This window comes from Schistocerca americana, unplaced genomic scaffold (genome assembly GCF_021461395.2).
Source record: "Schistocerca americana isolate TAMUIC-IGC-003095 unplaced genomic scaffold, iqSchAmer2.1 HiC_scaffold_1232, whole genome shotgun sequence".
NCBI classification, from domain to species: Eukaryota; Metazoa; Arthropoda; class Insecta; order Orthoptera; family Acrididae; genus Schistocerca; species Schistocerca americana.
In genome coordinates this window covers 13033-35946 of record NW_025725300.1, presented here as the reverse complement: position 1 = coordinate 35946, position 22914 = coordinate 13033, and the positions used below count along the sequence as shown (strand labels likewise).

At 48.2% G+C, this 22914-nt stretch overlaps 40 non-coding genes across 40 annotated transcripts; all 40 read left to right on the top strand.

Moving 5' to 3' along the window:
- Positions 1-303: 303 nt before the first annotated feature.
- Trnar-ccu lies at positions 304-376 on the top strand. Its single transcript has one exon. It is a non-coding gene; the product is annotated as a tRNA-Arg (tRNA).
- A 502-nt stretch (positions 377-878) lies between these two features.
- Positions 879-951, top strand: Trnar-ccu. The gene has a single exon. It is a non-coding gene; the product is annotated as a tRNA-Arg (tRNA).
- A 502-nt stretch (positions 952-1453) lies between these two features.
- On the top strand, positions 1454-1526 carry Trnar-ccu. The gene has a single exon. It is a non-coding gene; the product is annotated as a tRNA-Arg (tRNA).
- A 502-nt stretch (positions 1527-2028) lies between these two features.
- Positions 2029-2101, top strand: Trnar-ccu. Its single transcript has one exon. It is a non-coding gene; the product is annotated as a tRNA-Arg (tRNA).
- Positions 2102-2603: 502 nt separating this feature from the next.
- Positions 2604-2676, top strand: Trnar-ccu. The gene has a single exon. It is a non-coding gene; the product is annotated as a tRNA-Arg (tRNA).
- A 502-nt stretch (positions 2677-3178) lies between these two features.
- Positions 3179-3251, top strand: Trnar-ccu. Its single transcript has one exon. It is a non-coding gene; the product is annotated as a tRNA-Arg (tRNA).
- Positions 3252-3753: 502 nt separating this feature from the next.
- On the top strand, positions 3754-3826 carry Trnar-ccu. Its single transcript has one exon. It is a non-coding gene; the product is annotated as a tRNA-Arg (tRNA).
- Positions 3827-4328: 502 nt separating this feature from the next.
- Positions 4329-4401, top strand: Trnar-ccu. The gene has a single exon. It is a non-coding gene; the product is annotated as a tRNA-Arg (tRNA).
- Positions 4402-4903: 502 nt separating this feature from the next.
- Trnar-ccu lies at positions 4904-4976 on the top strand. Its single transcript has one exon. It is a non-coding gene; the product is annotated as a tRNA-Arg (tRNA).
- A 502-nt stretch (positions 4977-5478) lies between these two features.
- On the top strand, positions 5479-5551 carry Trnar-ccu. The gene has a single exon. It is a non-coding gene; the product is annotated as a tRNA-Arg (tRNA).
- A 502-nt stretch (positions 5552-6053) lies between these two features.
- Trnar-ccu lies at positions 6054-6126 on the top strand. Its single transcript has one exon. It is a non-coding gene; the product is annotated as a tRNA-Arg (tRNA).
- A 502-nt stretch (positions 6127-6628) lies between these two features.
- Trnar-ccu lies at positions 6629-6701 on the top strand. The gene has a single exon. It is a non-coding gene; the product is annotated as a tRNA-Arg (tRNA).
- Positions 6702-7203: 502 nt separating this feature from the next.
- Trnar-ccu lies at positions 7204-7276 on the top strand. Its single transcript has one exon. It is a non-coding gene; the product is annotated as a tRNA-Arg (tRNA).
- Positions 7277-7778: 502 nt separating this feature from the next.
- Positions 7779-7851, top strand: Trnar-ccu. Its single transcript has one exon. It is a non-coding gene; the product is annotated as a tRNA-Arg (tRNA).
- A 502-nt stretch (positions 7852-8353) lies between these two features.
- Positions 8354-8426, top strand: Trnar-ccu. The gene has a single exon. It is a non-coding gene; the product is annotated as a tRNA-Arg (tRNA).
- Positions 8427-8928: 502 nt separating this feature from the next.
- Positions 8929-9001, top strand: Trnar-ccu. Its single transcript has one exon. It is a non-coding gene; the product is annotated as a tRNA-Arg (tRNA).
- A 502-nt stretch (positions 9002-9503) lies between these two features.
- Trnar-ccu lies at positions 9504-9576 on the top strand. The gene has a single exon. It is a non-coding gene; the product is annotated as a tRNA-Arg (tRNA).
- A 502-nt stretch (positions 9577-10078) lies between these two features.
- Trnar-ccu lies at positions 10079-10151 on the top strand. The gene has a single exon. It is a non-coding gene; the product is annotated as a tRNA-Arg (tRNA).
- Positions 10152-10653: 502 nt separating this feature from the next.
- Positions 10654-10726, top strand: Trnar-ccu. The gene has a single exon. It is a non-coding gene; the product is annotated as a tRNA-Arg (tRNA).
- A 502-nt stretch (positions 10727-11228) lies between these two features.
- Positions 11229-11301, top strand: Trnar-ccu. Its single transcript has one exon. It is a non-coding gene; the product is annotated as a tRNA-Arg (tRNA).
- A 502-nt stretch (positions 11302-11803) lies between these two features.
- On the top strand, positions 11804-11876 carry Trnar-ccu. The gene has a single exon. It is a non-coding gene; the product is annotated as a tRNA-Arg (tRNA).
- Positions 11877-12378: 502 nt separating this feature from the next.
- On the top strand, positions 12379-12451 carry Trnar-ccu. Its single transcript has one exon. It is a non-coding gene; the product is annotated as a tRNA-Arg (tRNA).
- A 502-nt stretch (positions 12452-12953) lies between these two features.
- On the top strand, positions 12954-13026 carry Trnar-ccu. The gene has a single exon. It is a non-coding gene; the product is annotated as a tRNA-Arg (tRNA).
- Positions 13027-13528: 502 nt separating this feature from the next.
- On the top strand, positions 13529-13601 carry Trnar-ccu. The gene has a single exon. It is a non-coding gene; the product is annotated as a tRNA-Arg (tRNA).
- A 502-nt stretch (positions 13602-14103) lies between these two features.
- Positions 14104-14176, top strand: Trnar-ccu. The gene has a single exon. It is a non-coding gene; the product is annotated as a tRNA-Arg (tRNA).
- Positions 14177-14678: 502 nt separating this feature from the next.
- Trnar-ccu lies at positions 14679-14751 on the top strand. Its single transcript has one exon. It is a non-coding gene; the product is annotated as a tRNA-Arg (tRNA).
- A 502-nt stretch (positions 14752-15253) lies between these two features.
- Trnar-ccu lies at positions 15254-15326 on the top strand. The gene has a single exon. It is a non-coding gene; the product is annotated as a tRNA-Arg (tRNA).
- Positions 15327-15828: 502 nt separating this feature from the next.
- Positions 15829-15901, top strand: Trnar-ccu. The gene has a single exon. It is a non-coding gene; the product is annotated as a tRNA-Arg (tRNA).
- A 502-nt stretch (positions 15902-16403) lies between these two features.
- On the top strand, positions 16404-16476 carry Trnar-ccu. The gene has a single exon. It is a non-coding gene; the product is annotated as a tRNA-Arg (tRNA).
- A 502-nt stretch (positions 16477-16978) lies between these two features.
- On the top strand, positions 16979-17051 carry Trnar-ccu. Its single transcript has one exon. It is a non-coding gene; the product is annotated as a tRNA-Arg (tRNA).
- A 502-nt stretch (positions 17052-17553) lies between these two features.
- On the top strand, positions 17554-17626 carry Trnar-ccu. The gene has a single exon. It is a non-coding gene; the product is annotated as a tRNA-Arg (tRNA).
- Positions 17627-18128: 502 nt separating this feature from the next.
- Trnar-ccu lies at positions 18129-18201 on the top strand. Its single transcript has one exon. It is a non-coding gene; the product is annotated as a tRNA-Arg (tRNA).
- Positions 18202-18703: 502 nt separating this feature from the next.
- Positions 18704-18776, top strand: Trnar-ccu. The gene has a single exon. It is a non-coding gene; the product is annotated as a tRNA-Arg (tRNA).
- A 502-nt stretch (positions 18777-19278) lies between these two features.
- Trnar-ccu lies at positions 19279-19351 on the top strand. The gene has a single exon. It is a non-coding gene; the product is annotated as a tRNA-Arg (tRNA).
- A 502-nt stretch (positions 19352-19853) lies between these two features.
- On the top strand, positions 19854-19926 carry Trnar-ccu. The gene has a single exon. It is a non-coding gene; the product is annotated as a tRNA-Arg (tRNA).
- Positions 19927-20428: 502 nt separating this feature from the next.
- On the top strand, positions 20429-20501 carry Trnar-ccu. Its single transcript has one exon. It is a non-coding gene; the product is annotated as a tRNA-Arg (tRNA).
- Positions 20502-21003: 502 nt separating this feature from the next.
- Trnar-ccu lies at positions 21004-21076 on the top strand. Its single transcript has one exon. It is a non-coding gene; the product is annotated as a tRNA-Arg (tRNA).
- A 502-nt stretch (positions 21077-21578) lies between these two features.
- Trnar-ccu lies at positions 21579-21651 on the top strand. The gene has a single exon. It is a non-coding gene; the product is annotated as a tRNA-Arg (tRNA).
- A 502-nt stretch (positions 21652-22153) lies between these two features.
- Trnar-ccu lies at positions 22154-22226 on the top strand. The gene has a single exon. It is a non-coding gene; the product is annotated as a tRNA-Arg (tRNA).
- Positions 22227-22728: 502 nt separating this feature from the next.
- On the top strand, positions 22729-22801 carry Trnar-ccu. Its single transcript has one exon. It is a non-coding gene; the product is annotated as a tRNA-Arg (tRNA).
- The last annotated feature ends 113 nt before the right edge of the window (positions 22802-22914 follow it).

The window sequence follows — 22914 nt, the reverse complement described above, 5'->3', positions numbered from 1 at the left end:
CTGTGAAAGGAAACGCTATTTTGAAATTGCTTGTTGGTAAACAGTATGACCCATATGAATAGTCACTTACCTGTCTTGTGTGCAGGACTTACAGTCCAGAAAGGGAATAGCCTAAGACGGCAGGTATAAGAATTGCCAGCAGAAAGTAGGCGCCTGGACTTGGATACGTCTGAGTATGTACAGGCACACAGGAAAGGCTCATGCGACGTCCTGACTCTCTGCAGACGTAGAGTAGCGCATCAGGAAGGGTACACTTGGCAAGTGTTGATTTGAGCGAGCACACCGCCAGCTTAGCGCCAGTCAGCCTCTGTGGCCTAATGGATAAGGCATCGGTCTCCTAAACCGGGGATTGTGGGTTCGAGTCCCACCAGAGGTACACGTTTTACTCACTGGGGCAAAATCACTCTCACCACATACAGCTGTAATAGTTGAGAAAGCTGGCGTTTCTGAGTGCTTACAGGTATCACAGGTATGACGACGATATGAAAATACGCACTTACTGACAACCAAAAACGAAACGACGGCCATTATCAATCGACCTATTAGCAGCGGAAGTGTTTCAAAGCGTGATGGCGCTGTGAAAGGAAACGCTATTTTGAAATTGCTTGTTGGTAAACAGTATGACCCATATGAATAGTCACTTACCTGTCTTGTGTGCAGGACTTACAGTCCAGAAAGGGAATAGCCTAAGACGGCAGGTATAAGAATTGCCAGCAGAAAGTAGGCGCCTGGACTTGGATACGTCTGAGTATGTACAGGCACACAGGAAAGGCTCATGCGACGTCCTGACTCTCTGCAGACGTAGAGTAGCGCATCAGGAAGGGTACACTTGGCAAGTGTTGATTTGAGCGAGCACACCGCCAGCTTAGCGCCAGTCAGCCTCTGTGGCCTAATGGATAAGGCATCGGTCTCCTAAACCGGGGATTGTGGGTTCGAGTCCCACCAGAGGTACACGTTTTACTCACTGGGGCAAAATCACTCTCACCACATACAGCTGTAATAGTTGAGAAAGCTGGCGTTTCTGAGTGCTTACAGGTATCACAGGTATGACGACGATATGAAAATACGCACTTACTGACAACCAAAAACGAAACGACGGCCATTATCAATCGACCTATTAGCAGCGGAAGTGTTTCAAAGCGTGATGGCGCTGTGAAAGGAAACGCTATTTTGAAATTGCTTGTTGGTAAACAGTATGACCCATATGAATAGTCACTTACCTGTCTTGTGTGCAGGACTTACAGTCCAGAAAGGGAATAGCCTAAGACGGCAGGTATAAGAATTGCCAGCAGAAAGTAGGCGCCTGGACTTGGATACGTCTGAGTATGTACAGGCACACAGGAAAGGCTCATGCGACGTCCTGACTCTCTGCAGACGTAGAGTAGCGCATCAGGAAGGGTACACTTGGCAAGTGTTGATTTGAGCGAGCACACCGCCAGCTTAGCGCCAGTCAGCCTCTGTGGCCTAATGGATAAGGCATCGGTCTCCTAAACCGGGGATTGTGGGTTCGAGTCCCACCAGAGGTACACGTTTTACTCACTGGGGCAAAATCACTCTCACCTCATACAGCTGTAATAGTTGAGAAAGCTGGCGTTTCTGAGTGCTTACAGGTATCACAGGTATGACGACGATATGAAAATACGCACTTACTGACAACCAAAAACGAAACGACGGCCATTATCAATCGACCTATTAGCAGCGGAAGTGTTTCAAAGCGTGATGGCGCTGTGAAAGGAAACGCTATTTTGAAATTGCTTGTTGGTAAACAGTATGACCCATATGAATAGTCACTTACCTGTCTTGTGTGCAGGACTTACAGTCCAGAAAGGGAATAGCCTAAGACGGCAGGTATAAGAATTGCCAGCAGAAAGTAGGCGCCTGGACTTGGATACGTCTGAGTATGTACAGGCACACAGGAAAGGCTCATGCGACGTCCTGACTCTCTGCAGACGTAGAGTAGCGCATCAGGAAGGGTACACTTGGCAAGTGTTGATTTGAGCGAGCACACCGCCAGCTTAGCGCCAGTCAGCCTCTGTGGCCTAATGGATAAGGCATCGGTCTCCTAAACCGGGGATTGTGGGTTCGAGTCCCACCAGAGGTACACGTTTTACTCACTGGGGCAAAATCACTCTCACCACATACAGCTGTAATAGTTGAGAAAGCTGGCGTTTCTGAGTGCTTACAGGTATCACAGGTATGACGACGATATGAAAATACGCACTTACTGACAACCAAAAACGAAACGACGGCCATTATCAATCGACCTATTAGCAGCGGAAGTGTTTCAAAGCGTGATGGCGCTGTGAAAGGAAACGCTATTTTGAAATTGCTTGTTGGTAAACAGTATGACCCATATGAATAGTCACTTACCTGTCTTGTGTGCAGGACTTACAGTCCAGAAAGGGAATAGCCTAAGACGGCAGGTATAAGAATTGCCAGCAGAAAGTAGGCGCCTGGACTTGGATACGTCTGAGTATGTACAGGCACACAGGAAAGGCTCATGCGACGTCCTGACTCTCTGCAGACGTAGAGTAGCGCATCAGGAAGGGTACACTTGGCAAGTGTTGATTTGAGCGAGCACACCGCCAGCTTAGCGCCAGTCAGCCTCTGTGGCCTAATGGATAAGGCATCGGTCTCCTAAACCGGGGATTGTGGGTTCGAGTCCCACCAGAGGTACACGTTTTACTCACTGGGGCAAAATCACTCTCACCACATACAGCTGTAATAGTTGAGAAAGCTGGCGTTTCTGAGTGCTTACAGGTATCACAGGTATGACGACGATATGAAAATACGCACTTACTGACAACCAAAAACGAAACGACGGCCATTATCAATCGACCTATTAGCAGCGGAAGTGTTTCAAAGCGTGATGGCGCTGTGAAAGGAAACGCTATTTTGAAATTGCTTGTTGGTAAACAGTATGACCCATATGAATAGTCACTTACCTGTCTTGTGTGCAGGACTTACAGTCCAGAAAGGGAATAGCCTAAGACGGCAGGTATAAGAATTGCCAGCAGAAAGTAGGCGCCTGGACTTGGATACGTCTGAGTATGTACAGGCACACAGGAAAGGCTCATGCGACGTCCTGACTCTCTGCAGACGTAGAGTAGCGCATCAGGAAGGGTACACTTGGCAAGTGTTGATTTGAGCGAGCACACCGCCAGCTTAGCGCCAGTCAGCCTCTGTGGCCTAATGGATAAGGCATCGGTCTCCTAAACCGGGGATTGTGGGTTCGAGTCCCACCAGAGGTACACGTTTTACTCACTGGGGCAAAATCACTCTCACCACATACAGCTGTAATAGTTGAGAAAGCTGGCGTTTCTGAGTGCTTACAGGTATCACAGGTATGACGACGATATGAAAATACGCACTTACTGACAACCAAAAACGAAACGACGGCCATTATCAATCGACCTATTAGCAGCGGAAGTGTTTCAAAGCGTGATGGCGCTGTGAAAGGAAACGCTATTTTGAAATTGCTTGTTGGTAAACAGTATGACCCATATGAATAGTCACTTACCTGTCTTGTGTGCAGGACTTACAGTCCAGAAAGGGAATAGCCTAAGACGGCAGGTATAAGAATTGCCAGCAGAAAGTAGGCGCCTGGACTTGGATACGTCTGAGTATGTACAGGCACACAGGAAAGGCTCATGCGACGTCCTGACTCTCTGCAGACGTAGAGTAGCGCATCAGGAAGGGTACACTTGGCAAGTGTTGATTTGAGCGAGCACACCGCCAGCTTAGCGCCAGTCAGCCTCTGTGGCCTAATGGATAAGGCATCGGTCTCCTAAACCGGGGATTGTGGGTTCGAGTCCCACCAGAGGTACACGTTTTACTCACTGGGGCAAAATCACTCTCACCACATACAGCTGTAATAGTTGAGAAAGCTGGCGTTTCTGAGTGCTTACAGGTATCACAGGTATGACGACGATATGAAAATACGCACTTACTGACAACCAAAAACGAAACGACGGCCATTATCAATCGACCTATTAGCAGCGGAAGTGTTTCAAAGCGTGATGGCGCTGTGAAAGGAAACGCTATTTTGAAATTGCTTGTTGGTAAACAGTATGACCCATATGAATAGTCACTTACCTGTCTTGTGTGCAGGACTTACAGTCCAGAAAGGGAATAGCCTAAGACGGCAGGTATAAGAATTGCCAGCAGAAAGTAGGCGCCTGGACTTGGATACGTCTGAGTATGTACAGGCACACAGGAAAGGCTCATGCGACGTCCTGACTCTCTGCAGACGTAGAGTAGCGCATCAGGAAGGGTACACTTGGCAAGTGTTGATTTGAGCGAGCACACCGCCAGCTTAGCGCCAGTCAGCCTCTGTGGCCTAATGGATAAGGCATCGGTCTCCTAAACCGGGGATTGTGGGTTCGAGTCCCACCAGAGGTACACGTTTTACTCACTGGGGCAAAATCACTCTCACCACATACAGCTGTAATAGTTGAGAAAGCTGGCGTTTCTGAGTGCTTACAGGTATCACAGGTATGACGACGATATGAAAATACGCACTTACTGACAACCAAAAACGAAACGACGGCCATTATCAATCGACCTATTAGCAGCGGAAGTGTTTCAAAGCGTGATGGCGCTGTGAAAGGAAACGCTATTTTGAAATTGCTTGTTGGTAAACAGTATGACCCATATGAATAGTCACTTACCTGTCTTGTGTGCAGGACTTACAGTCCAGAAAGGGAATAGCCTAAGACGGCAGGTATAAGAATTGCCAGCAGAAAGTAGGCGCCTGGACTTGGATACGTCTGAGTATGTACAGGCACACAGGAAAGGCTCATGCGACGTCCTGACTCTCTGCAGACGTAGAGTAGCGCATCAGGAAGGGTACACTTGGCAAGTGTTGATTTGAGCGAGCACACCGCCAGCTTAGCGCCAGTCAGCCTCTGTGGCCTAATGGATAAGGCATCGGTCTCCTAAACCGGGGATTGTGGGTTCGAGTCCCACCAGAGGTACACGTTTTACTCACTGGGGCAAAATCACTCTCACCACATACAGCTGTAATAGTTGAGAAAGCTGGCGTTTCTGAGTGCTTACAGGTATCACAGGTATGACGACGATATGAAAATACGCACTTACTGACAACCAAAAACGAAACGACGGCCATTATCAATCGACCTATTAGCAGCGGAAGTGTTTCAAAGCGTGATGGCGCTGTGAAAGGAAACGCTATTTTGAAATTGCTTGTTGGTAAACAGTATGACCCATATGAATAGTCACTTACCTGTCTTGTGTGCAGGACTTACAGTCCAGAAAGGGAATAGCCTAAGACGGCAGGTATAAGAATTGCCAGCAGAAAGTAGGCGCCTGGACTTGGATACGTCTGAGTATGTACAGGCACACAGGAAAGGCTCATGCGACGTCCTGACTCTCTGCAGACGTAGAGTAGCGCATCAGGAAGGGTACACTTGGCAAGTGTTGATTTGAGCGAGCACACCGCCAGCTTAGCGCCAGTCAGCCTCTGTGGCCTAATGGATAAGGCATCGGTCTCCTAAACCGGGGATTGTGGGTTCGAGTCCCACCAGAGGTACACGTTTTACTCACTGGGGCAAAATCACTCTCACCACATACAGCTGTAATAGTTGAGAAAGCTGGCGTTTCTGAGTGCTTACAGGTATCACAGGTATGACGACGATATGAAAATACGCACTTACTGACAACCAAAAACGAAACGACGGCCATTATCAATCGACCTATTAGCAGCGGAAGTGTTTCAAAGCGTGATGGCGCTGTGAAAGGAAACGCTATTTTGAAATTGCTTGTTGGTAAACAGTATGACCCATATGAATAGTCACTTACCTGTCTTGTGTGCAGGACTTACAGTCCAGAAAGGGAATAGCCTAAGACGGCAGGTATAAGAATTGCCAGCAGAAAGTAGGCGCCTGGACTTGGATACGTCTGAGTATGTACAGGCACACAGGAAAGGCTCATGCGACGTCCTGACTCTCTGCAGACGTAGAGTAGCGCATCAGGAAGGGTACACTTGGCAAGTGTTGATTTGAGCGAGCACACCGCCAGCTTAGCGCCAGTCAGCCTCTGTGGCCTAATGGATAAGGCATCGGTCTCCTAAACCGGGGATTGTGGGTTCGAGTCCCACCAGAGGTACACGTTTTACTCACTGGGGCAAAATCACTCTCACCACATACAGCTGTAATAGTTGAGAAAGCTGGCGTTTCTGAGTGCTTACAGGTATCACAGGTATGACGACGATATGAAAATACGCACTTACTGACAACCAAAAACGAAACGACGGCCATTATCAATCGACCTATTAGCAGCGGAAGTGTTTCAAAGCGTGATGGCGCTGTGAAAGGAAACGCTATTTTGAAATTGCTTGTTGGTAAACAGTATGACCCATATGAATAGTCACTTACCTGTCTTGTGTGCAGGACTTACAGTCCAGAAAGGGAATAGCCTAAGACGGCAGGTATAAGAATTGCCAGCAGAAAGTAGGCGCCTGGACTTGGATACGTCTGAGTATGTACAGGCACACAGGAAAGGCTCATGCGACGTCCTGACTCTCTGCAGACGTAGAGTAGCGCATCAGGAAGGGTACACTTGGCAAGTGTTGATTTGAGCGAGCACACCGCCAGCTTAGCGCCAGTCAGCCTCTGTGGCCTAATGGATAAGGCATCGGTCTCCTAAACCGGGGATTGTGGGTTCGAGTCCCACCAGAGGTACACGTTTTACTCACTGGGGCAAAATCACTCTCACCACATACAGCTGTAATAGTTGAGAAAGCTGGCGTTTCTGAGTGCTTACAGGTATCACAGGTATGACGACGATATGAAAATACGCACTTACTGACAACCAAAAACGAAACGACGGCCATTATCAATCGACCTATTAGCAGCGGAAGTGTTTCAAAGCGTGATGGCGCTGTGAAAGGAAACGCTATTTTGAAATTGCTTGTTGGTAAACAGTATGACCCATATGAATAGTCACTTACCTGTCTTGTGTGCAGGACTTACAGTCCAGAAAGGGAATAGCCTAAGACGGCAGGTATAAGAATTGCCAGCAGAAAGTAGGCGCCTGGACTTGGATACGTCTGAGTATGTACAGGCACACAGGAAAGGCTCATGCGACGTCCTGACTCTCTGCAGACGTAGAGTAGCGCATCAGGAAGGGTACACTTGGCAAGTGTTGATTTGAGCGAGCACACCGCCAGCTTAGCGCCAGTCAGCCTCTGTGGCCTAATGGATAAGGCATCGGTCTCCTAAACCGGGGATTGTGGGTTCGAGTCCCACCAGAGGTACACGTTTTACTCACTGGGGCAAAATCACTCTCACCACATACAGCTGTAATAGTTGAGAAAGCTGGCGTTTCTGAGTGCTTACAGGTATCACAGGTATGACGACGATATGAAAATACGCACTTACTGACAACCAAAAACGAAACGACGGCCATTATCAATCGACCTATTAGCAGCGGAAGTGTTTCAAAGCGTGATGGCGCTGTGAAAGGAAACGCTATTTTGAAATTGCTTGTTGGTAAACAGTATGACCCATATGAATAGTCACTTACCTGTCTTGTGTGCAGGACTTACAGTCCAGAAAGGGAATAGCCTAAGACGGCAGGTATAAGAATTGCCAGCAGAAAGTAGGCGCCTGGACTTGGATACGTCTGAGTATGTACAGGCACACAGGAAAGGCTCATGCGACGTCCTGACTCTCTGCAGACGTAGAGTAGCGCATCAGGAAGGGTACACTTGGCAAGTGTTGATTTGAGCGAGCACACCGCCAGCTTAGCGCCAGTCAGCCTCTGTGGCCTAATGGATAAGGCATCGGTCTCCTAAACCGGGGATTGTGGGTTCGAGTCCCACCAGAGGTACACGTTTTACTCACTGGGGCAAAATCACTCTCACCACATACAGCTGTAATAGTTGAGAAAGCTGGCGTTTCTGAGTGCTTACAGGTATCACAGGTATGACGACGATATGAAAATACGCACTTACTGACAACCAAAAACGAAACGACGGCCATTATCAATCGACCTATTAGCAGCGGAAGTGTTTCAAAGCGTGATGGCGCTGTGAAAGGAAACGCTATTTTGAAATTGCTTGTTGGTAAACAGTATGACCCATATGAATAGTCACTTACCTGTCTTGTGTGCAGGACTTACAGTCCAGAAAGGGAATAGCCTAAGACGGCAGGTATAAGAATTGCCAGCAGAAAGTAGGCGCCTGGACTTGGATACGTCTGAGTATGTACAGGCACACAGGAAAGGCTCATGCGACGTCCTGACTCTCTGCAGACGTAGAGTAGCGCATCAGGAAGGGTACACTTGGCAAGTGTTGATTTGAGCGAGCACACCGCCAGCTTAGCGCCAGTCAGCCTCTGTGGCCTAATGGATAAGGCATCGGTCTCCTAAACCGGGGATTGTGGGTTCGAGTCCCACCAGAGGTACACGTTTTACTCACTGGGGCAAAATCACTCTCACCACATACAGCTGTAATAGTTGAGAAAGCTGGCGTTTCTGAGTGCTTACAGGTATCACAGGTATGACGACGATATGAAAATACGCACTTACTGACAACCAAAAACGAAACGACGGCCATTATCAATCGACCTATTAGCAGCGGAAGTGTTTCAAAGCGTGATGGCGCTGTGAAAGGAAACGCTATTTTGAAATTGCTTGTTGGTAAACAGTATGACCCATATGAATAGTCACTTACCTGTCTTGTGTGCAGGACTTACAGTCCAGAAAGGGAATAGCCTAAGACGGCAGGTATAAGAATTGCCAGCAGAAAGTAGGCGCCTGGACTTGGATACGTCTGAGTATGTACAGGCACACAGGAAAGGCTCATGCGACGTCCTGACTCTCTGCAGACGTAGAGTAGCGCATCAGGAAGGGTACACTTGGCAAGTGTTGATTTGAGCGAGCACACCGCCAGCTTAGCGCCAGTCAGCCTCTGTGGCCTAATGGATAAGGCATCGGTCTCCTAAACCGGGGATTGTGGGTTCGAGTCCCACCAGAGGTACACGTTTTACTCACTGGGGCAAAATCACTCTCACCACATACAGCTGTAATAGTTGAGAAAGCTGGCGTTTCTGAGTGCTTACAGGTATCACAGGTATGACGACGATATGAAAATACGCACTTACTGACAACCAAAAACGAAACGACGGCCATTATCAATCGACCTATTAGCAGCGGAAGTGTTTCAAAGCGTGATGGCGCTGTGAAAGGAAACGCTATTTTGAAATTGCTTGTTGGTAAACAGTATGACCCATATGAATAGTCACTTACCTGTCTTGTGTGCAGGACTTACAGTCCAGAAAGGGAATAGCCTAAGACGGCAGGTATAAGAATTGCCAGCAGAAAGTAGGCGCCTGGACTTGGATACGTCTGAGTATGTACAGGCACACAGGAAAGGCTCATGCGACGTCCTGACTCTCTGCAGACGTAGAGTAGCGCATCAGGAAGGGTACACTTGGCAAGTGTTGATTTGAGCGAGCACACCGCCAGCTTAGCGCCAGTCAGCCTCTGTGGCCTAATGGATAAGGCATCGGTCTCCTAAACCGGGGATTGTGGGTTCGAGTCCCACCAGAGGTACACGTTTTACTCACTGGGGCAAAATCACTCTCACCACATACAGCTGTAATAGTTGAGAAAGCTGGCGTTTCTGAGTGCTTACAGGTATCACAGGTATGACGACGATATGAAAATACGCACTTACTGACAACCAAAAACGAAACGACGGCCATTATCAATCGACCTATTAGCAGCGGAAGTGTTTCAAAGCGTGATGGCGCTGTGAAAGGAAACGCTATTTTGAAATTGCTTGTTGGTAAACAGTATGACCCATATGAATAGTCACTTACCTGTCTTGTGTGCAGGACTTACAGTCCAGAAAGGGAATAGCCTAAGACGGCAGGTATAAGAATTGCCAGCAGAAAGTAGGCGCCTGGACTTGGATACGTCTGAGTATGTACAGGCACACAGGAAAGGCTCATGCGACGTCCTGACTCTCTGCAGACGTAGAGTAGCGCATCAGGAAGGGTACACTTGGCAAGTGTTGATTTGAGCGAGCACACCGCCAGCTTAGCGCCAGTCAGCCTCTGTGGCCTAATGGATAAGGCATCGGTCTCCTAAACCGGGGATTGTGGGTTCGAGTCCCACCAGAGGTACACGTTTTACTCACTGGGGCAAAATCACTCTCACCACATACAGCTGTAATAGTTGAGAAAGCTGGCGTTTCTGAGTGCTTACAGGTATCACAGGTATGACGACGATATGAAAATACGCACTTACTGACAACCAAAAACGAAACGACGGCCATTATCAATCGACCTATTAGCAGCGGAAGTGTTTCAAAGCGTGATGGCGCTGTGAAAGGAAACGCTATTTTGAAATTGCTTGTTGGTAAACAGTATGACCCATATGAATAGTCACTTACCTGTCTTGTGTGCAGGACTTACAGTCCAGAAAGGGAATAGCCTAAGACGGCAGGTATAAGAATTGCCAGCAGAAAGTAGGCGCCTGGACTTGGATACGTCTGAGTATGTACAGGCACACAGGAAAGGCTCATGCGACGTCCTGACTCTCTGCAGACGTAGAGTAGCGCATCAGGAAGGGTACACTTGGCAAGTGTTGATTTGAGCGAGCACACCGCCAGCTTAGCGCCAGTCAGCCTCTGTGGCCTAATGGATAAGGCATCGGTCTCCTAAACCGGGGATTGTGGGTTCGAGTCCCACCAGAGGTACACGTTTTACTCACTGGGGCAAAATCACTCTCACCACATACAGCTGTAATAGTTGAGAAAGCTGGCGTTTCTGAGTGCTTACAGGTATCACAGGTATGACGACGATATGAAAATACGCACTTACTGACAACCAAAAACGAAACGACGGCCATTATCAATCGACCTATTAGCAGCGGAAGTGTTTCAAAGCGTGATGGCGCTGTGAAAGGAAACGCTATTTTGAAATTGCTTGTTGGTAAACAGTATGACCCATATGAATAGTCACTTACCTGTCTTGTGTGCAGGACTTACAGTCCAGAAAGGGAATAGCCTAAGACGGCAGGTATAAGAATTGCCAGCAGAAAGTAGGCGCCTGGACTTGGATACGTCTGAGTATGTACAGGCACACAGGAAAGGCTCATGCGACGTCCTGACTCTCTGCAGACGTAGAGTAGCGCATCAGGAAGGGTACACTTGGCAAGTGTTGATTTGAGCGAGCACACCGCCAGCTTAGCGCCAGTCAGCCTCTGTGGCCTAATGGATAAGGCATCGGTCTCCTAAACCGGGGATTGTGGGTTCGAGTCCCACCAGAGGTACACGTTTTACTCACTGGGGCAAAATCACTCTCACCACATACAGCTGTAATAGTTGAGAAAGCTGGCGTTTCTGAGTGCTTACAGGTATCACAGGTATGACGACGATATGAAAATACGCACTTACTGACAACCAAAAACGAAACGACGGCCATTATCAATCGACCTATTAGCAGCGGAAGTGTTTCAAAGCGTGATGGCGCTGTGAAAGGAAACGCTATTTTGAAATTGCTTGTTGGTAAACAGTATGACCCATATGAATAGTCACTTACCTGTCTTGTGTGCAGGACTTACAGTCCAGAAAGGGAATAGCCTAAGACGGCAGGTATAAGAATTGCCAGCAGAAAGTAGGCGCCTGGACTTGGATACGTCTGAGTATGTACAGGCACACAGGAAAGGCTCATGCGACGTCCTGACTCTCTGCAGACGTAGAGTAGCGCATCAGGAAGGGTACACTTGGCAAGTGTTGATTTGAGCGAGCACACCGCCAGCTTAGCGCCAGTCAGCCTCTGTGGCCTAATGGATAAGGCATCGGTCTCCTAAACCGGGGATTGTGGGTTCGAGTCCCACCAGAGGTACACGTTTTACTCACTGGGGCAAAATCACTCTCACCACATACAGCTGTAATAGTTGAGAAAGCTGGCGTTTCTGAGTGCTTACAGGTATCACAGGTATGACGACGATATGAAAATACGCACTTACTGACAACCAAAAACGAAACGACGGCCATTATCAATCGACCTATTAGCAGCGGAAGTGTTTCAAAGCGTGATGGCGCTGTGAAAGGAAACGCTATTTTGAAATTGCTTGTTGGTAAACAGTATGACCCATATGAATAGTCACTTACCTGTCTTGTGTGCAGGACTTACAGTCCAGAAAGGGAATAGCCTAAGACGGCAGGTATAAGAATTGCCAGCAGAAAGTAGGCGCCTGGACTTGGATACGTCTGAGTATGTACAGGCACACAGGAAAGGCTCATGCGACGTCCTGACTCTCTGCAGACGTAGAGTAGCGCATCAGGAAGGGTACACTTGGCAAGTGTTGATTTGAGCGAGCACACCGCCAGCTTAGCGCCAGTCAGCCTCTGTGGCCTAATGGATAAGGCATCGGTCTCCTAAACCGGGGATTGTGGGTTCGAGTCCCACCAGAGGTACACGTTTTACTCACTGGGGCAAAATCACTCTCACCACATACAGCTGTAATAGTTGAGAAAGCTGGCGTTTCTGAGTGCTTACAGGTATCACAGGTATGACGACGATATGAAAATACGCACTTACTGACAACCAAAAACGAAACGACGGCCATTATCAATCGACCTATTAGCAGCGGAAGTGTTTCAAAGCGTGATGGCGCTGTGAAAGGAAACGCTATTTTGAAATTGCTTGTTGGTAAACAGTATGACCCATATGAATAGTCACTTACCTGTCTTGTGTGCAGGACTTACAGTCCAGAAAGGGAATAGCCTAAGACGGCAGGTATAAGAATTGCCAGCAGAAAGTAGGCGCCTGGACTTGGATACGTCTGAGTATGTACAGGCACACAGGAAAGGCTCATGCGACGTCCTGACTCTCTGCAGACGTAGAGTAGCGCATCAGGAAGGGTACACTTGGCAAGTGTTGATTTGAGCGAGCACACCGCCAGCTTAGCGCCAGTCAGCCTCTGTGGCCTAATGGATAAGGCATCGGTCTCCTAAACCGGGGATTGTGGGTTCGAGTCCCACCAGAGGTACACGTTTTACTCACTGGGGCAAAATCACTCTCACCACATACAGCTGTAATAGTTGAGAAAGCTGGCGTTTCTGAGTGCTTACAGGTATCACAGGTATGACGACGATATGAAAATACGCACTTACTGACAACCAAAAACGAAACGACGGCCATTATCAATCGACCTATTAGCAGCGGAAGTGTTTCAAAGCGTGATGGCGCTGTGAAAGGAAACGCTATTTTGAAATTGCTTGTTGGTAAACAGTATGACCCATATGAATAGTCACTTACCTGTCTTGTGTGCAGGACTTACAGTCCAGAAAGGGAATAGCCTAAGACGGCAGGTATAAGAATTGCCAGCAGAAAGTAGGCGCCTGGACTTGGATACGTCTGAGTATGTACAGGCACACAGGAAAGGCTCATGCGACGTCCTGACTCTCTGCAGACGTAGAGTAGCGCATCAGGAAGGGTACACTTGGCAAGTGTTGATTTGAGCGAGCACACCGCCAGCTTAGCGCCAGTCAGCCTCTGTGGCCTAATGGATAAGGCATCGGTCTCCTAAACCGGGGATTGTGGGTTCGAGTCCCACCAGAGGTACACGTTTTACTCACTGGGGCAAAATCACTCTCACCACATACAGCTGTAATAGTTGAGAAAGCTGGCGTTTCTGAGTGCTTACAGGTATCACAGGTATGACGACGATATGAAAATACGCACTTACTGACAACCAAAAACGAAACGACGGCCATTATCAATCGACCTATTAGCAGCGGAAGTGTTTCAAAGCGTGATGGCGCTGTGAAAGGAAACGCTATTTTGAAATTGCTTGTTGGTAAACAGTATGACCCATATGAATAGTCACTTACCTGTCTTGTGTGCAGGACTTACAGTCCAGAAAGGGAATAGCCTAAGACGGCAGGTATAAGAATTGCCAGCAGAAAGTAGGCGCCTGGACTTGGATACGTCTGAGTATGTACAGGCACACAGGAAAGGCTCATGCGACGTCCTGACTCTCTGCAGACGTAGAGTAGCGCATCAGGAAGGGTACACTTGGCAAGTGTTGATTTGAGCGAGCACACCGCCAGCTTAGCGCCAGTCAGCCTCTGTGGCCTAATGGATAAGGCATCGGTCTCCTAAACCGGGGATTGTGGGTTCGAGTCCCACCAGAGGTACACGTTTTACTCACTGGGGCAAAATCACTCTCACCACATACAGCTGTAATAGTTGAGAAAGCTGGCGTTTCTGAGTGCTTACAGGTATCACAGGTATGACGACGATATGAAAATACGCACTTACTGACAACCAAAAACGAAACGACGGCCATTATCAATCGACCTATTAGCAGCGGAAGTGTTTCAAAGCGTGATGGCGCTGTGAAAGGAAACGCTATTTTGAAATTGCTTGTTGGTAAACAGTATGACCCATATGAATAGTCACTTACCTGTCTTGTGTGCAGGACTTACAGTCCAGAAAGGGAATAGCCTAAGACGGCAGGTATAAGAATTGCCAGCAGAAAGTAGGCGCCTGGACTTGGATACGTCTGAGTATGTACAGGCACACAGGAAAGGCTCATGCGACGTCCTGACTCTCTGCAGACGTAGAGTAGCGCATCAGGAAGGGTACACTTGGCAAGTGTTGATTTGAGCGAGCACACCGCCAGCTTAGCGCCAGTCAGCCTCTGTGGCCTAATGGATAAGGCATCGGTCTCCTAAACCGGGGATTGTGGGTTCGAGTCCCACCAGAGGTACACGTTTTACTCACTGGGGCAAAATCACTCTCACCACATACAGCTGTAATAGTTGAGAAAGCTGGCGTTTCTGAGTGCTTACAGGTATCACAGGTATGACGACGATATGAAAATACGCACTTACTGACAACCAAAAACGAAACGACGGCCATTATCAATCGACCTATTAGCAGCGGAAGTGTTTCAAAGCGTGATGGCGCTGTGAAAGGAAACGCTATTTTGAAATTGCTTGTTGGTAAACAGTATGACCCATATGAATAGTCACTTACCTGTCTTGTGTGCAGGACTTACAGTCCAGAAAGGGAATAGCCTAAGACGGCAGGTATAAGAATTGCCAGCAGAAAGTAGGCGCCTGGACTTGGATACGTCTGAGTATGTACAGGCACACAGGAAAGGCTCATGCGACGTCCTGACTCTCTGCAGACGTAGAGTAGCGCATCAGGAAGGGTACACTTGGCAAGTGTTGATTTGAGCGAGCACACCGCCAGCTTAGCGCCAGTCAGCCTCTGTGGCCTAATGGATAAGGCATCGGTCTCCTAAACCGGGGATTGTGGGTTCGAGTCCCACCAGAGGTACACGTTTTACTCACTGGGGCAAAATCACTCTCACCACATACAGCTGTAATAGTTGAGAAAGCTGGCGTTTCTGAGTGCTTACAGGTATCACAGGTATGACGACGATATGAAAATACGCACTTACTGACAACCAAAAACGAAACGACGGCCATTATCAATCGACCTATTAGCAGCGGAAGTGTTTCAAAGCGTGATGGCGCTGTGAAAGGAAACGCTATTTTGAAATTGCTTGTTGGTAAACAGTATGACCCATATGAATAGTCACTTACCTGTCTTGTGTGCAGGACTTACAGTCCAGAAAGGGAATAGCCTAAGACGGCAGGTATAAGAATTGCCAGCAGAAAGTAGGCGCCTGGACTTGGATACGTCTGAGTATGTACAGGCACACAGGAAAGGCTCATGCGACGTCCTGACTCTCTGCAGACGTAGAGTAGCGCATCAGGAAGGGTACACTTGGCAAGTGTTGATTTGAGCGAGCACACCGCCAGCTTAGCGCCAGTCAGCCTCTGTGGCCTAATGGATAAGGCATCGGTCTCCTAAACCGGGGATTGTGGGTTCGAGTCCCACCAGAGGTACACGTTTTACTCACTGGGGCAAAATCACTCTCACCACATACAGCTGTAATAGTTGAGAAAGCTGGCGTTTCTGAGTGCTTACAGGTATCACAGGTATGACGACGATATGAAAATACGCACTTACTGACAACCAAAAACGAAACGACGGCCATTATCAATCGACCTATTAGCAGCGGAAGTGTTTCAAAGCGTGATGGCGCTGTGAAAGGAAACGCTATTTTGAAATTGCTTGTTGGTAAACAGTATGACCCATATGAATAGTCACTTACCTGTCTTGTGTGCAGGACTTACAGTCCAGAAAGGGAATAGCCTAAGACGGCAGGTATAAGAATTGCCAGCAGAAAGTAGGCGCCTGGACTTGGATACGTCTGAGTATGTACAGGCACACAGGAAAGGCTCATGCGACGTCCTGACTCTCTGCAGACGTAGAGTAGCGCATCAGGAAGGGTACACTTGGCAAGTGTTGATTTGAGCGAGCACACCGCCAGCTTAGCGCCAGTCAGCCTCTGTGGCCTAATGGATAAGGCATCGGTCTCCTAAACCGGGGATTGTGGGTTCGAGTCCCACCAGAGGTACACGTTTTACTCACTGGGGCAAAATCACTCTCACCACATACAGCTGTAATAGTTGAGAAAGCTGGCGTTTCTGAGTGCTTACAGGTATCACAGGTATGACGACGATATGAAAATACGCACTTACTGACAACCAAAAACGAAACGACGGCCATTATCAATCGACCTATTAGCAGCGGAAGTGTTTCAAAGCGTGATGGCGCTGTGAAAGGAAACGCTATTTTGAAATTGCTTGTTGGTAAACAGTATGACCCATATGAATAGTCACTTACCTGTCTTGTGTGCAGGACTTACAGTCCAGAAAGGGAATAGCCTAAGACGGCAGGTATAAGAATTGCCAGCAGAAAGTAGGCGCCTGGACTTGGATACGTCTGAGTATGTACAGGCACACAGGAAAGGCTCATGCGACGTCCTGACTCTCTGCAGACGTAGAGTAGCGCATCAGGAAGGGTACACTTGGCAAGTGTTGATTTGAGCGAGCACACCGCCAGCTTAGCGCCAGTCAGCCTCTGTGGCCTAATGGATAAGGCATCGGTCTCCTAAACCGGGGATTGTGGGTTCGAGTCCCACCAGAGGTACACGTTTTACTCACTGGGGCAAAATCACTCTCACCACATACAGCTGTAATAGTTGAGAAAGCTGGCGTTTCTGAGTGCTTACAGGTATCACAGGTATGACGACGATATGAAAATACGCACTTACTGACAACCAAAAACGAAACGACGGCCATTATCAATCGACCTATTAGCAGCGGAAGTGTTTCAAAGCGTGATGGCGCTGTGAAAGGAAACGCTATTTTGAAATTGCTTGTTGGTAAACAGTATGACCCATATGAATAGTCACTTACCTGTCTTGTGTGCAGGACTTACAGTCCAGAAAGGGAATAGCCTAAGACGGCAGGTATAAGAATTGCCAGCAGAAAGTAGGCGCCTGGACTTGGATACGTCTGAGTATGTACAGGCACACAGGAAAGGCTCATGCGACGTCCTGACTCTCTGCAGACGTAGAGTAGCGCATCAGGAAGGGTACACTTGGCAAGTGTTGATTTGAGCGAGCACACCGCCAGCTTAGCGCCAGTCAGCCTCTGTGGCCTAATGGATAAGGCATCGGTCTCCTAAACCGGGGATTGTGGGTTCGAGTCCCACCAGAGGTACACGTTTTACTCACTGGGGCAAAATCACTCTCACCACATACAGCTGTAATAGTTGAGAAAGCTGGCGTTTCTGAGTGCTTACAGGTATCACAGGTATGACGACGATATGAAAATACGCACTTACTGACAACCAAAAACGAAACGACGGCCATTATCAATCGACCTATTAGCAGCGGAAGTGTTTCAAAGCGTGATGGCGCTGTGAAAGGAAACGCTATTTTGAAATTGCTTGTTGGTAAACAGTATGACCCATATGAATAGTCACTTACCTGTCTTGTGTGCAGGACTTACAGTCCAGAAAGGGAATAGCCTAAGACGGCAGGTATAAGAATTGCCAGCAGAAAGTAGGCGCCTGGACTTGGATACGTCTGAGTATGTACAGGCACACAGGAAAGGCTCATGCGACGTCCTGACTCTCTGCAGACGTAGAGTAGCGCATCAGGAAGGGTACACTTGGCAAGTGTTGATTTGAGCGAGCACACCGCCAGCTTAGCGCCAGTCAGCCTCTGTGGCCTAATGGATAAGGCATCGGTCTCCTAAACCGGGGATTGTGGGTTCGAGTCCCACCAGAGGTACACGTTTTACTCACTGGGGCAAAATCACTCTCACCACATACAGCTGTAATAGTTGAGAAAGCTGGCGTTTCTGAGTGCTTACAGGTATCACAGGTATGACGACGATATGAAAATACGCACTTACTGACAACCAAAAACGAAACGACGGCCATTATCAATCGACCTATTAGCAGCGGAAGTGTTTCAAAGCGTGATGGCGCTGTGAAAGGAAACGCTATTTTGAAATTGCTTGTTGGTAAACAGTATGACCCATATGAATAGTCACTTACCTGTCTTGTGTGCAGGACTTACAGTCCAGAAAGGGAATAGCCTAAGACGGCAGGTATAAGAATTGCCAGCAGAAAGTAGGCGCCTGGACTTGGATACGTCTGAGTATGTACAGGCACACAGGAAAGGCTCATGCGACGTCCTGACTCTCTGCAGACGTAGAGTAGCGCATCAGGAAGGGTACACTTGGCAAGTGTTGATTTGAGCGAGCACACCGCCAGCTTAGCGCCAGTCAGCCTCTGTGGCCTAATGGATAAGGCATCGGTCTCCTAAACTGGGGATTGTGGGTTCGAGTCCCACCAGAGGTACACGTTTTACTCACTGGGGCAAAATCACTCTCACCACATACAGCTGTAATAGTTGAGAAAGCTGGCGTTTCTGAGTGCTTACAGGTATCACAGGTATGACGACGATATGAAAATACGCACTTACTGACAACCAAAAACGAAACGACGGCCATTATCAATCGACCTATTAGCAGCGGAAGTGTTTCAAAGCGTGATGGCGCTGTGAAAGGAAACGCTATTTTGAAATTGCTTGTTGGTAAACAGTATGACCCATATGAATAGTCACTTACCTGTCTTGTGTGCAGGACTTACAGTCCAGAAAGGGAATAGCCTAAGACGGCAGGTATAAGAATTGCCAGCAGAAAGTAGGCGCCTGGACTTGGATACGTCTGAGTATGTACAGGCACACAGGAAAGGCTCATGCGACGTCCTGACTCTCTGCAGACGTAGAGTAGCGCATCAGGAAGGGTACACTTGGCAAGTGTTGATTTGAGCGAGCACACCGCCAGCTTAGCGCCAGTCAGCCTCTGTGGCCTAATGGATAAGGCATCGGTCTCCTAAACCGGGGATTGTGGGTTCGAGTCCCACCAGAGGTACACGTTTTACTCACTGGGGCAAAATCACTCTCACCACATACAGCTGTAATAGTTGAGAAAGCTGGCGTTTCTGAGTGCTTACAGGTATCACAGGTATGACGACGATATGAAAATACGCACTTACTGACAACCAAAAACGAAACGACGGCCATTATCAATCGACCTATTAGCAGCGGAAGTGTTTCAAAGCGTGATGGCGCTGTGAAAGGAAACGCTATTTTGAAATTGCTTGTTGGTAAACAGTATGACCCATATGAATAGTCACTTACCTGTCTTGTGTGCAGGACTTACAGTCCAGAAAGGGAATAGCCTAAGACGGCAGGTATAAGAATTGCCAGCAGAAAGTAGGCGCCTGGACTTGGATACGTCTGAGTATGTACAGGCACACAGGAAAGGCTCATGCGACGTCCTGACTCTCTGCAGACGTAGAGTAGCGCATCAGGAAGGGTACACTTGGCAAGTGTTGATTTGAGCGAGCACACCGCCAGCTTAGCGCCAGTCAGCCTCTGTGGCCTAATGGATAAGGCATCGGTCTCCTAAACCGGGGATTGTGGGTTCGAGTCCCACCAGAGGTACACGTTTTACTCACTGGGGCAAAATCACTCTCACCACATACAGCTGTAATAGTTGAGAAAGCTGGCGTTTCTGAGTGCTTACAGGTATCACAGGTATGACGACGATATGAAAATACGCACTTACTGACAACCAAAAACGAAACGACGGCCATTATCAATCGACCTATTAGCAGCGGAAGTGTTTCAAAGCGTGATGGCGCTGTGAAAGGAAACGCTATTTTGAAATTGCTTGTTGGTAAACAGTATGACCCATATGAATAGTCACTTACCTGTCTTGTGTGCAGGACTTACAGTCCAGAAAGGGAATAGCCTAAGACGGCAGGTATAAGAATTGCCAGCAGAAAGTAGGCGCCTGGACTTGGATACGTCTGAGTATGTACAGGCACACAGGAAAGGCTCATGCGACGTCCTGACTCTCTGCAGACGTAGAGTAGCGCATCAGGAAGGGTACACTTGGCAAGTGTTGATTTGAGCGAGCACACCGCCAGCTTAGCGCCAGTCAGCCTCTGTGGCCTAATGGATAAGGCATCGGTCTCCTAAACCGGGGATTGTGGGTTCGAGTCCCACCAGAGGTACACGTTTTACTCACTGGGGCAAAATCACTCTCACCACATACAGCTGTAATAGTTGAGAAAGCTGGCGTTTCTGAGTGCTTACAGGTATCACAGGTATGACGACGATATGAAAATACGCACTTACTGACAACCAAAAACGAAACGACGGCCATTATCAATCGACCTATTAGCAGCGGAAGTGTTTCAAAGCGTGATGGCGCTGTGAAAGGAAACGCTATTTTGAAATTGCTTGTTGGTAAACAGTATGACCCATATGAATAGTCACTTACCTGTCTTGTGTGCAGGACTTACAGTCCAGAAAGGGAATAGCCTAAGACGGCAGGTATAAGAATTGCCAGCAGAAAGTAGGCGCCTGGACTTGGATACGTCTGAGTATGTACAGGCACACAGGAAAGGCTCATGCGACGTCCTGACTCTCTGCAGACGTAGAGTAGCGCATCAGGAAGGGTACACTTGGCAAGTGTTGATTTGAGCGAGCACACCGCCAGCTTAGCGCCAGTCAGCCTCTGTGGCCTAATGGATAAGGCATCGGTCTCCTAAACCGGGGATTGTGGGTTCGAGTCCCACCAGAGGTACACGTTTTACTCACTGGGGCAAAATCACTCTCACCACATACAGCTGTAATAGTTGAGAAAGCTGGCGTTTCTGAGTGCTTACAGGTATCACAGGTATGACGACGATATGAAAATACGCACTTACTGACAACCAAAAACGAAACGACGGCCATTATCAATCGACCTATTAGCAGCGGAAGTGTTTCAAAGCGTGATGGCGCTGTGAAAGGAAACGCTATTTTGAAATTGCTTGTTGGTAAACAGTATGACCCATATGAATAGTCACTTACCTGTCTTGTGTGCAGGACTTACAGTCCAGAAAGGGAATAGCCTAAGACGGCAGGTATAAGAATTGCCAGCAGAAAGTAGGCGCCTGGACTTGGATACGTCTGAGTATGTACAGGCACACAGGAAAGGCTCATGCGACGTCCTGACTCTCTGCAGACGTAGAGTAGCGCATCAGGAAGGGTACACTTGGCAAGTGTTGATTTGAGCGAGCACACCGCCAGCTTAGCGCCAGTCAGCCTCTGTGGCCTAATGGATAAGGCATCGGTCTCCTAAACCGGGGATTGTGGGTTCGAGTCCCACCAGAGGTACACGTTTTACTCACTGGGGCAAAATCACTCTCACCACATACAGCTGTAATAGTTGAGAAAGCTGGCGTTTCTGAGTGCTTACAGGTATCACAGGTATGACGACGATATGAAAATACGCACTTACTGACAACCAAAAACGAAACGACGGCCATTATCAATCGACCTATTAGCAGCGGAAGTGTTTCAAAGCGTGATGGCGCTGTGAAAGGAAACGCTATTTTGAAATTGCTTGTTGGTAAACAGTATGACCCATATGAATAGTCACTTACCTGTCTTGTGTGCAGGACTTACAGTCCAGAAAGGGAATAGCCTAAGACGGCAGGTATAAGAATTGCCAGCAGAAAGTAGGCGCCTGGACTTGGATACGTCTGAGTATGTACAGGCACACAGGAAAGGCTCATGCGACGTCCTGACTCTCTGCAGACGTAGAGTAGCGCATCAGGAAGGGTACACTTGGCAAGTGTTGATTTGAGCGAGCACACCGCCAGCTTAGCGCCAGTCAGCCTCTGTGGCCTAATGGATAAGGCATCGGTCTCCTAAACCGGGGATTGTGGGTTCGAGTCCCACCAGAGGTACACGTTTTACTCACTGGGGCAAAATCACTCTCACCACATACAGCTGTAATAGTTGAGAAAGCTGGCGTTTCTGAGTGCTTACAGGTATCACAGGTATGACGACGATATGAAAATACGCACTTACTGACAACCAAAAACGAAACGACGGCCATTATCAATCGACCTATTAGCAGCGGAAGTGTTTCAAAGCGTGATGGCGCTGTGAAAGGAAACGCTATTTTGAAATTGCTTGTTGGTAAACAGTATGACCCATATGAATAGTCACTTACCTGTCTTGTGTGCAGGACTTACAGTCCAGAAAGGGAATAGCCTAAGACGGCAGGTATAAGAATTGCCAGCAGAAAGTAGGCGCCTGGACTTGGATACGTCTGAGTATGTACAGGCACACAGGAAAGGCTCATGCGACGTCCTGACTCTCTGCAGACGTAGAGTAGCGCATCAGGAAGGGTACACTTGGCAAGTGTTGATTTGAGCGAGCACACCGCCAGCTTAGCGCCAGTCAGCCTCTGTGGCCTAATGGATAAGGCATCGGTCTCCTAAACCGGGGATTGTGGGTTCGAGTCCCACCAGAGGTACACGTTTTACTCACTGGGGCAAAATCACTCTCACCACATACAGCTGTAATAGTTGAGAAAGCTGGCGTTTCTGAGTGCTTACAGGTATCACAGGTATGACGACGATATGAAAA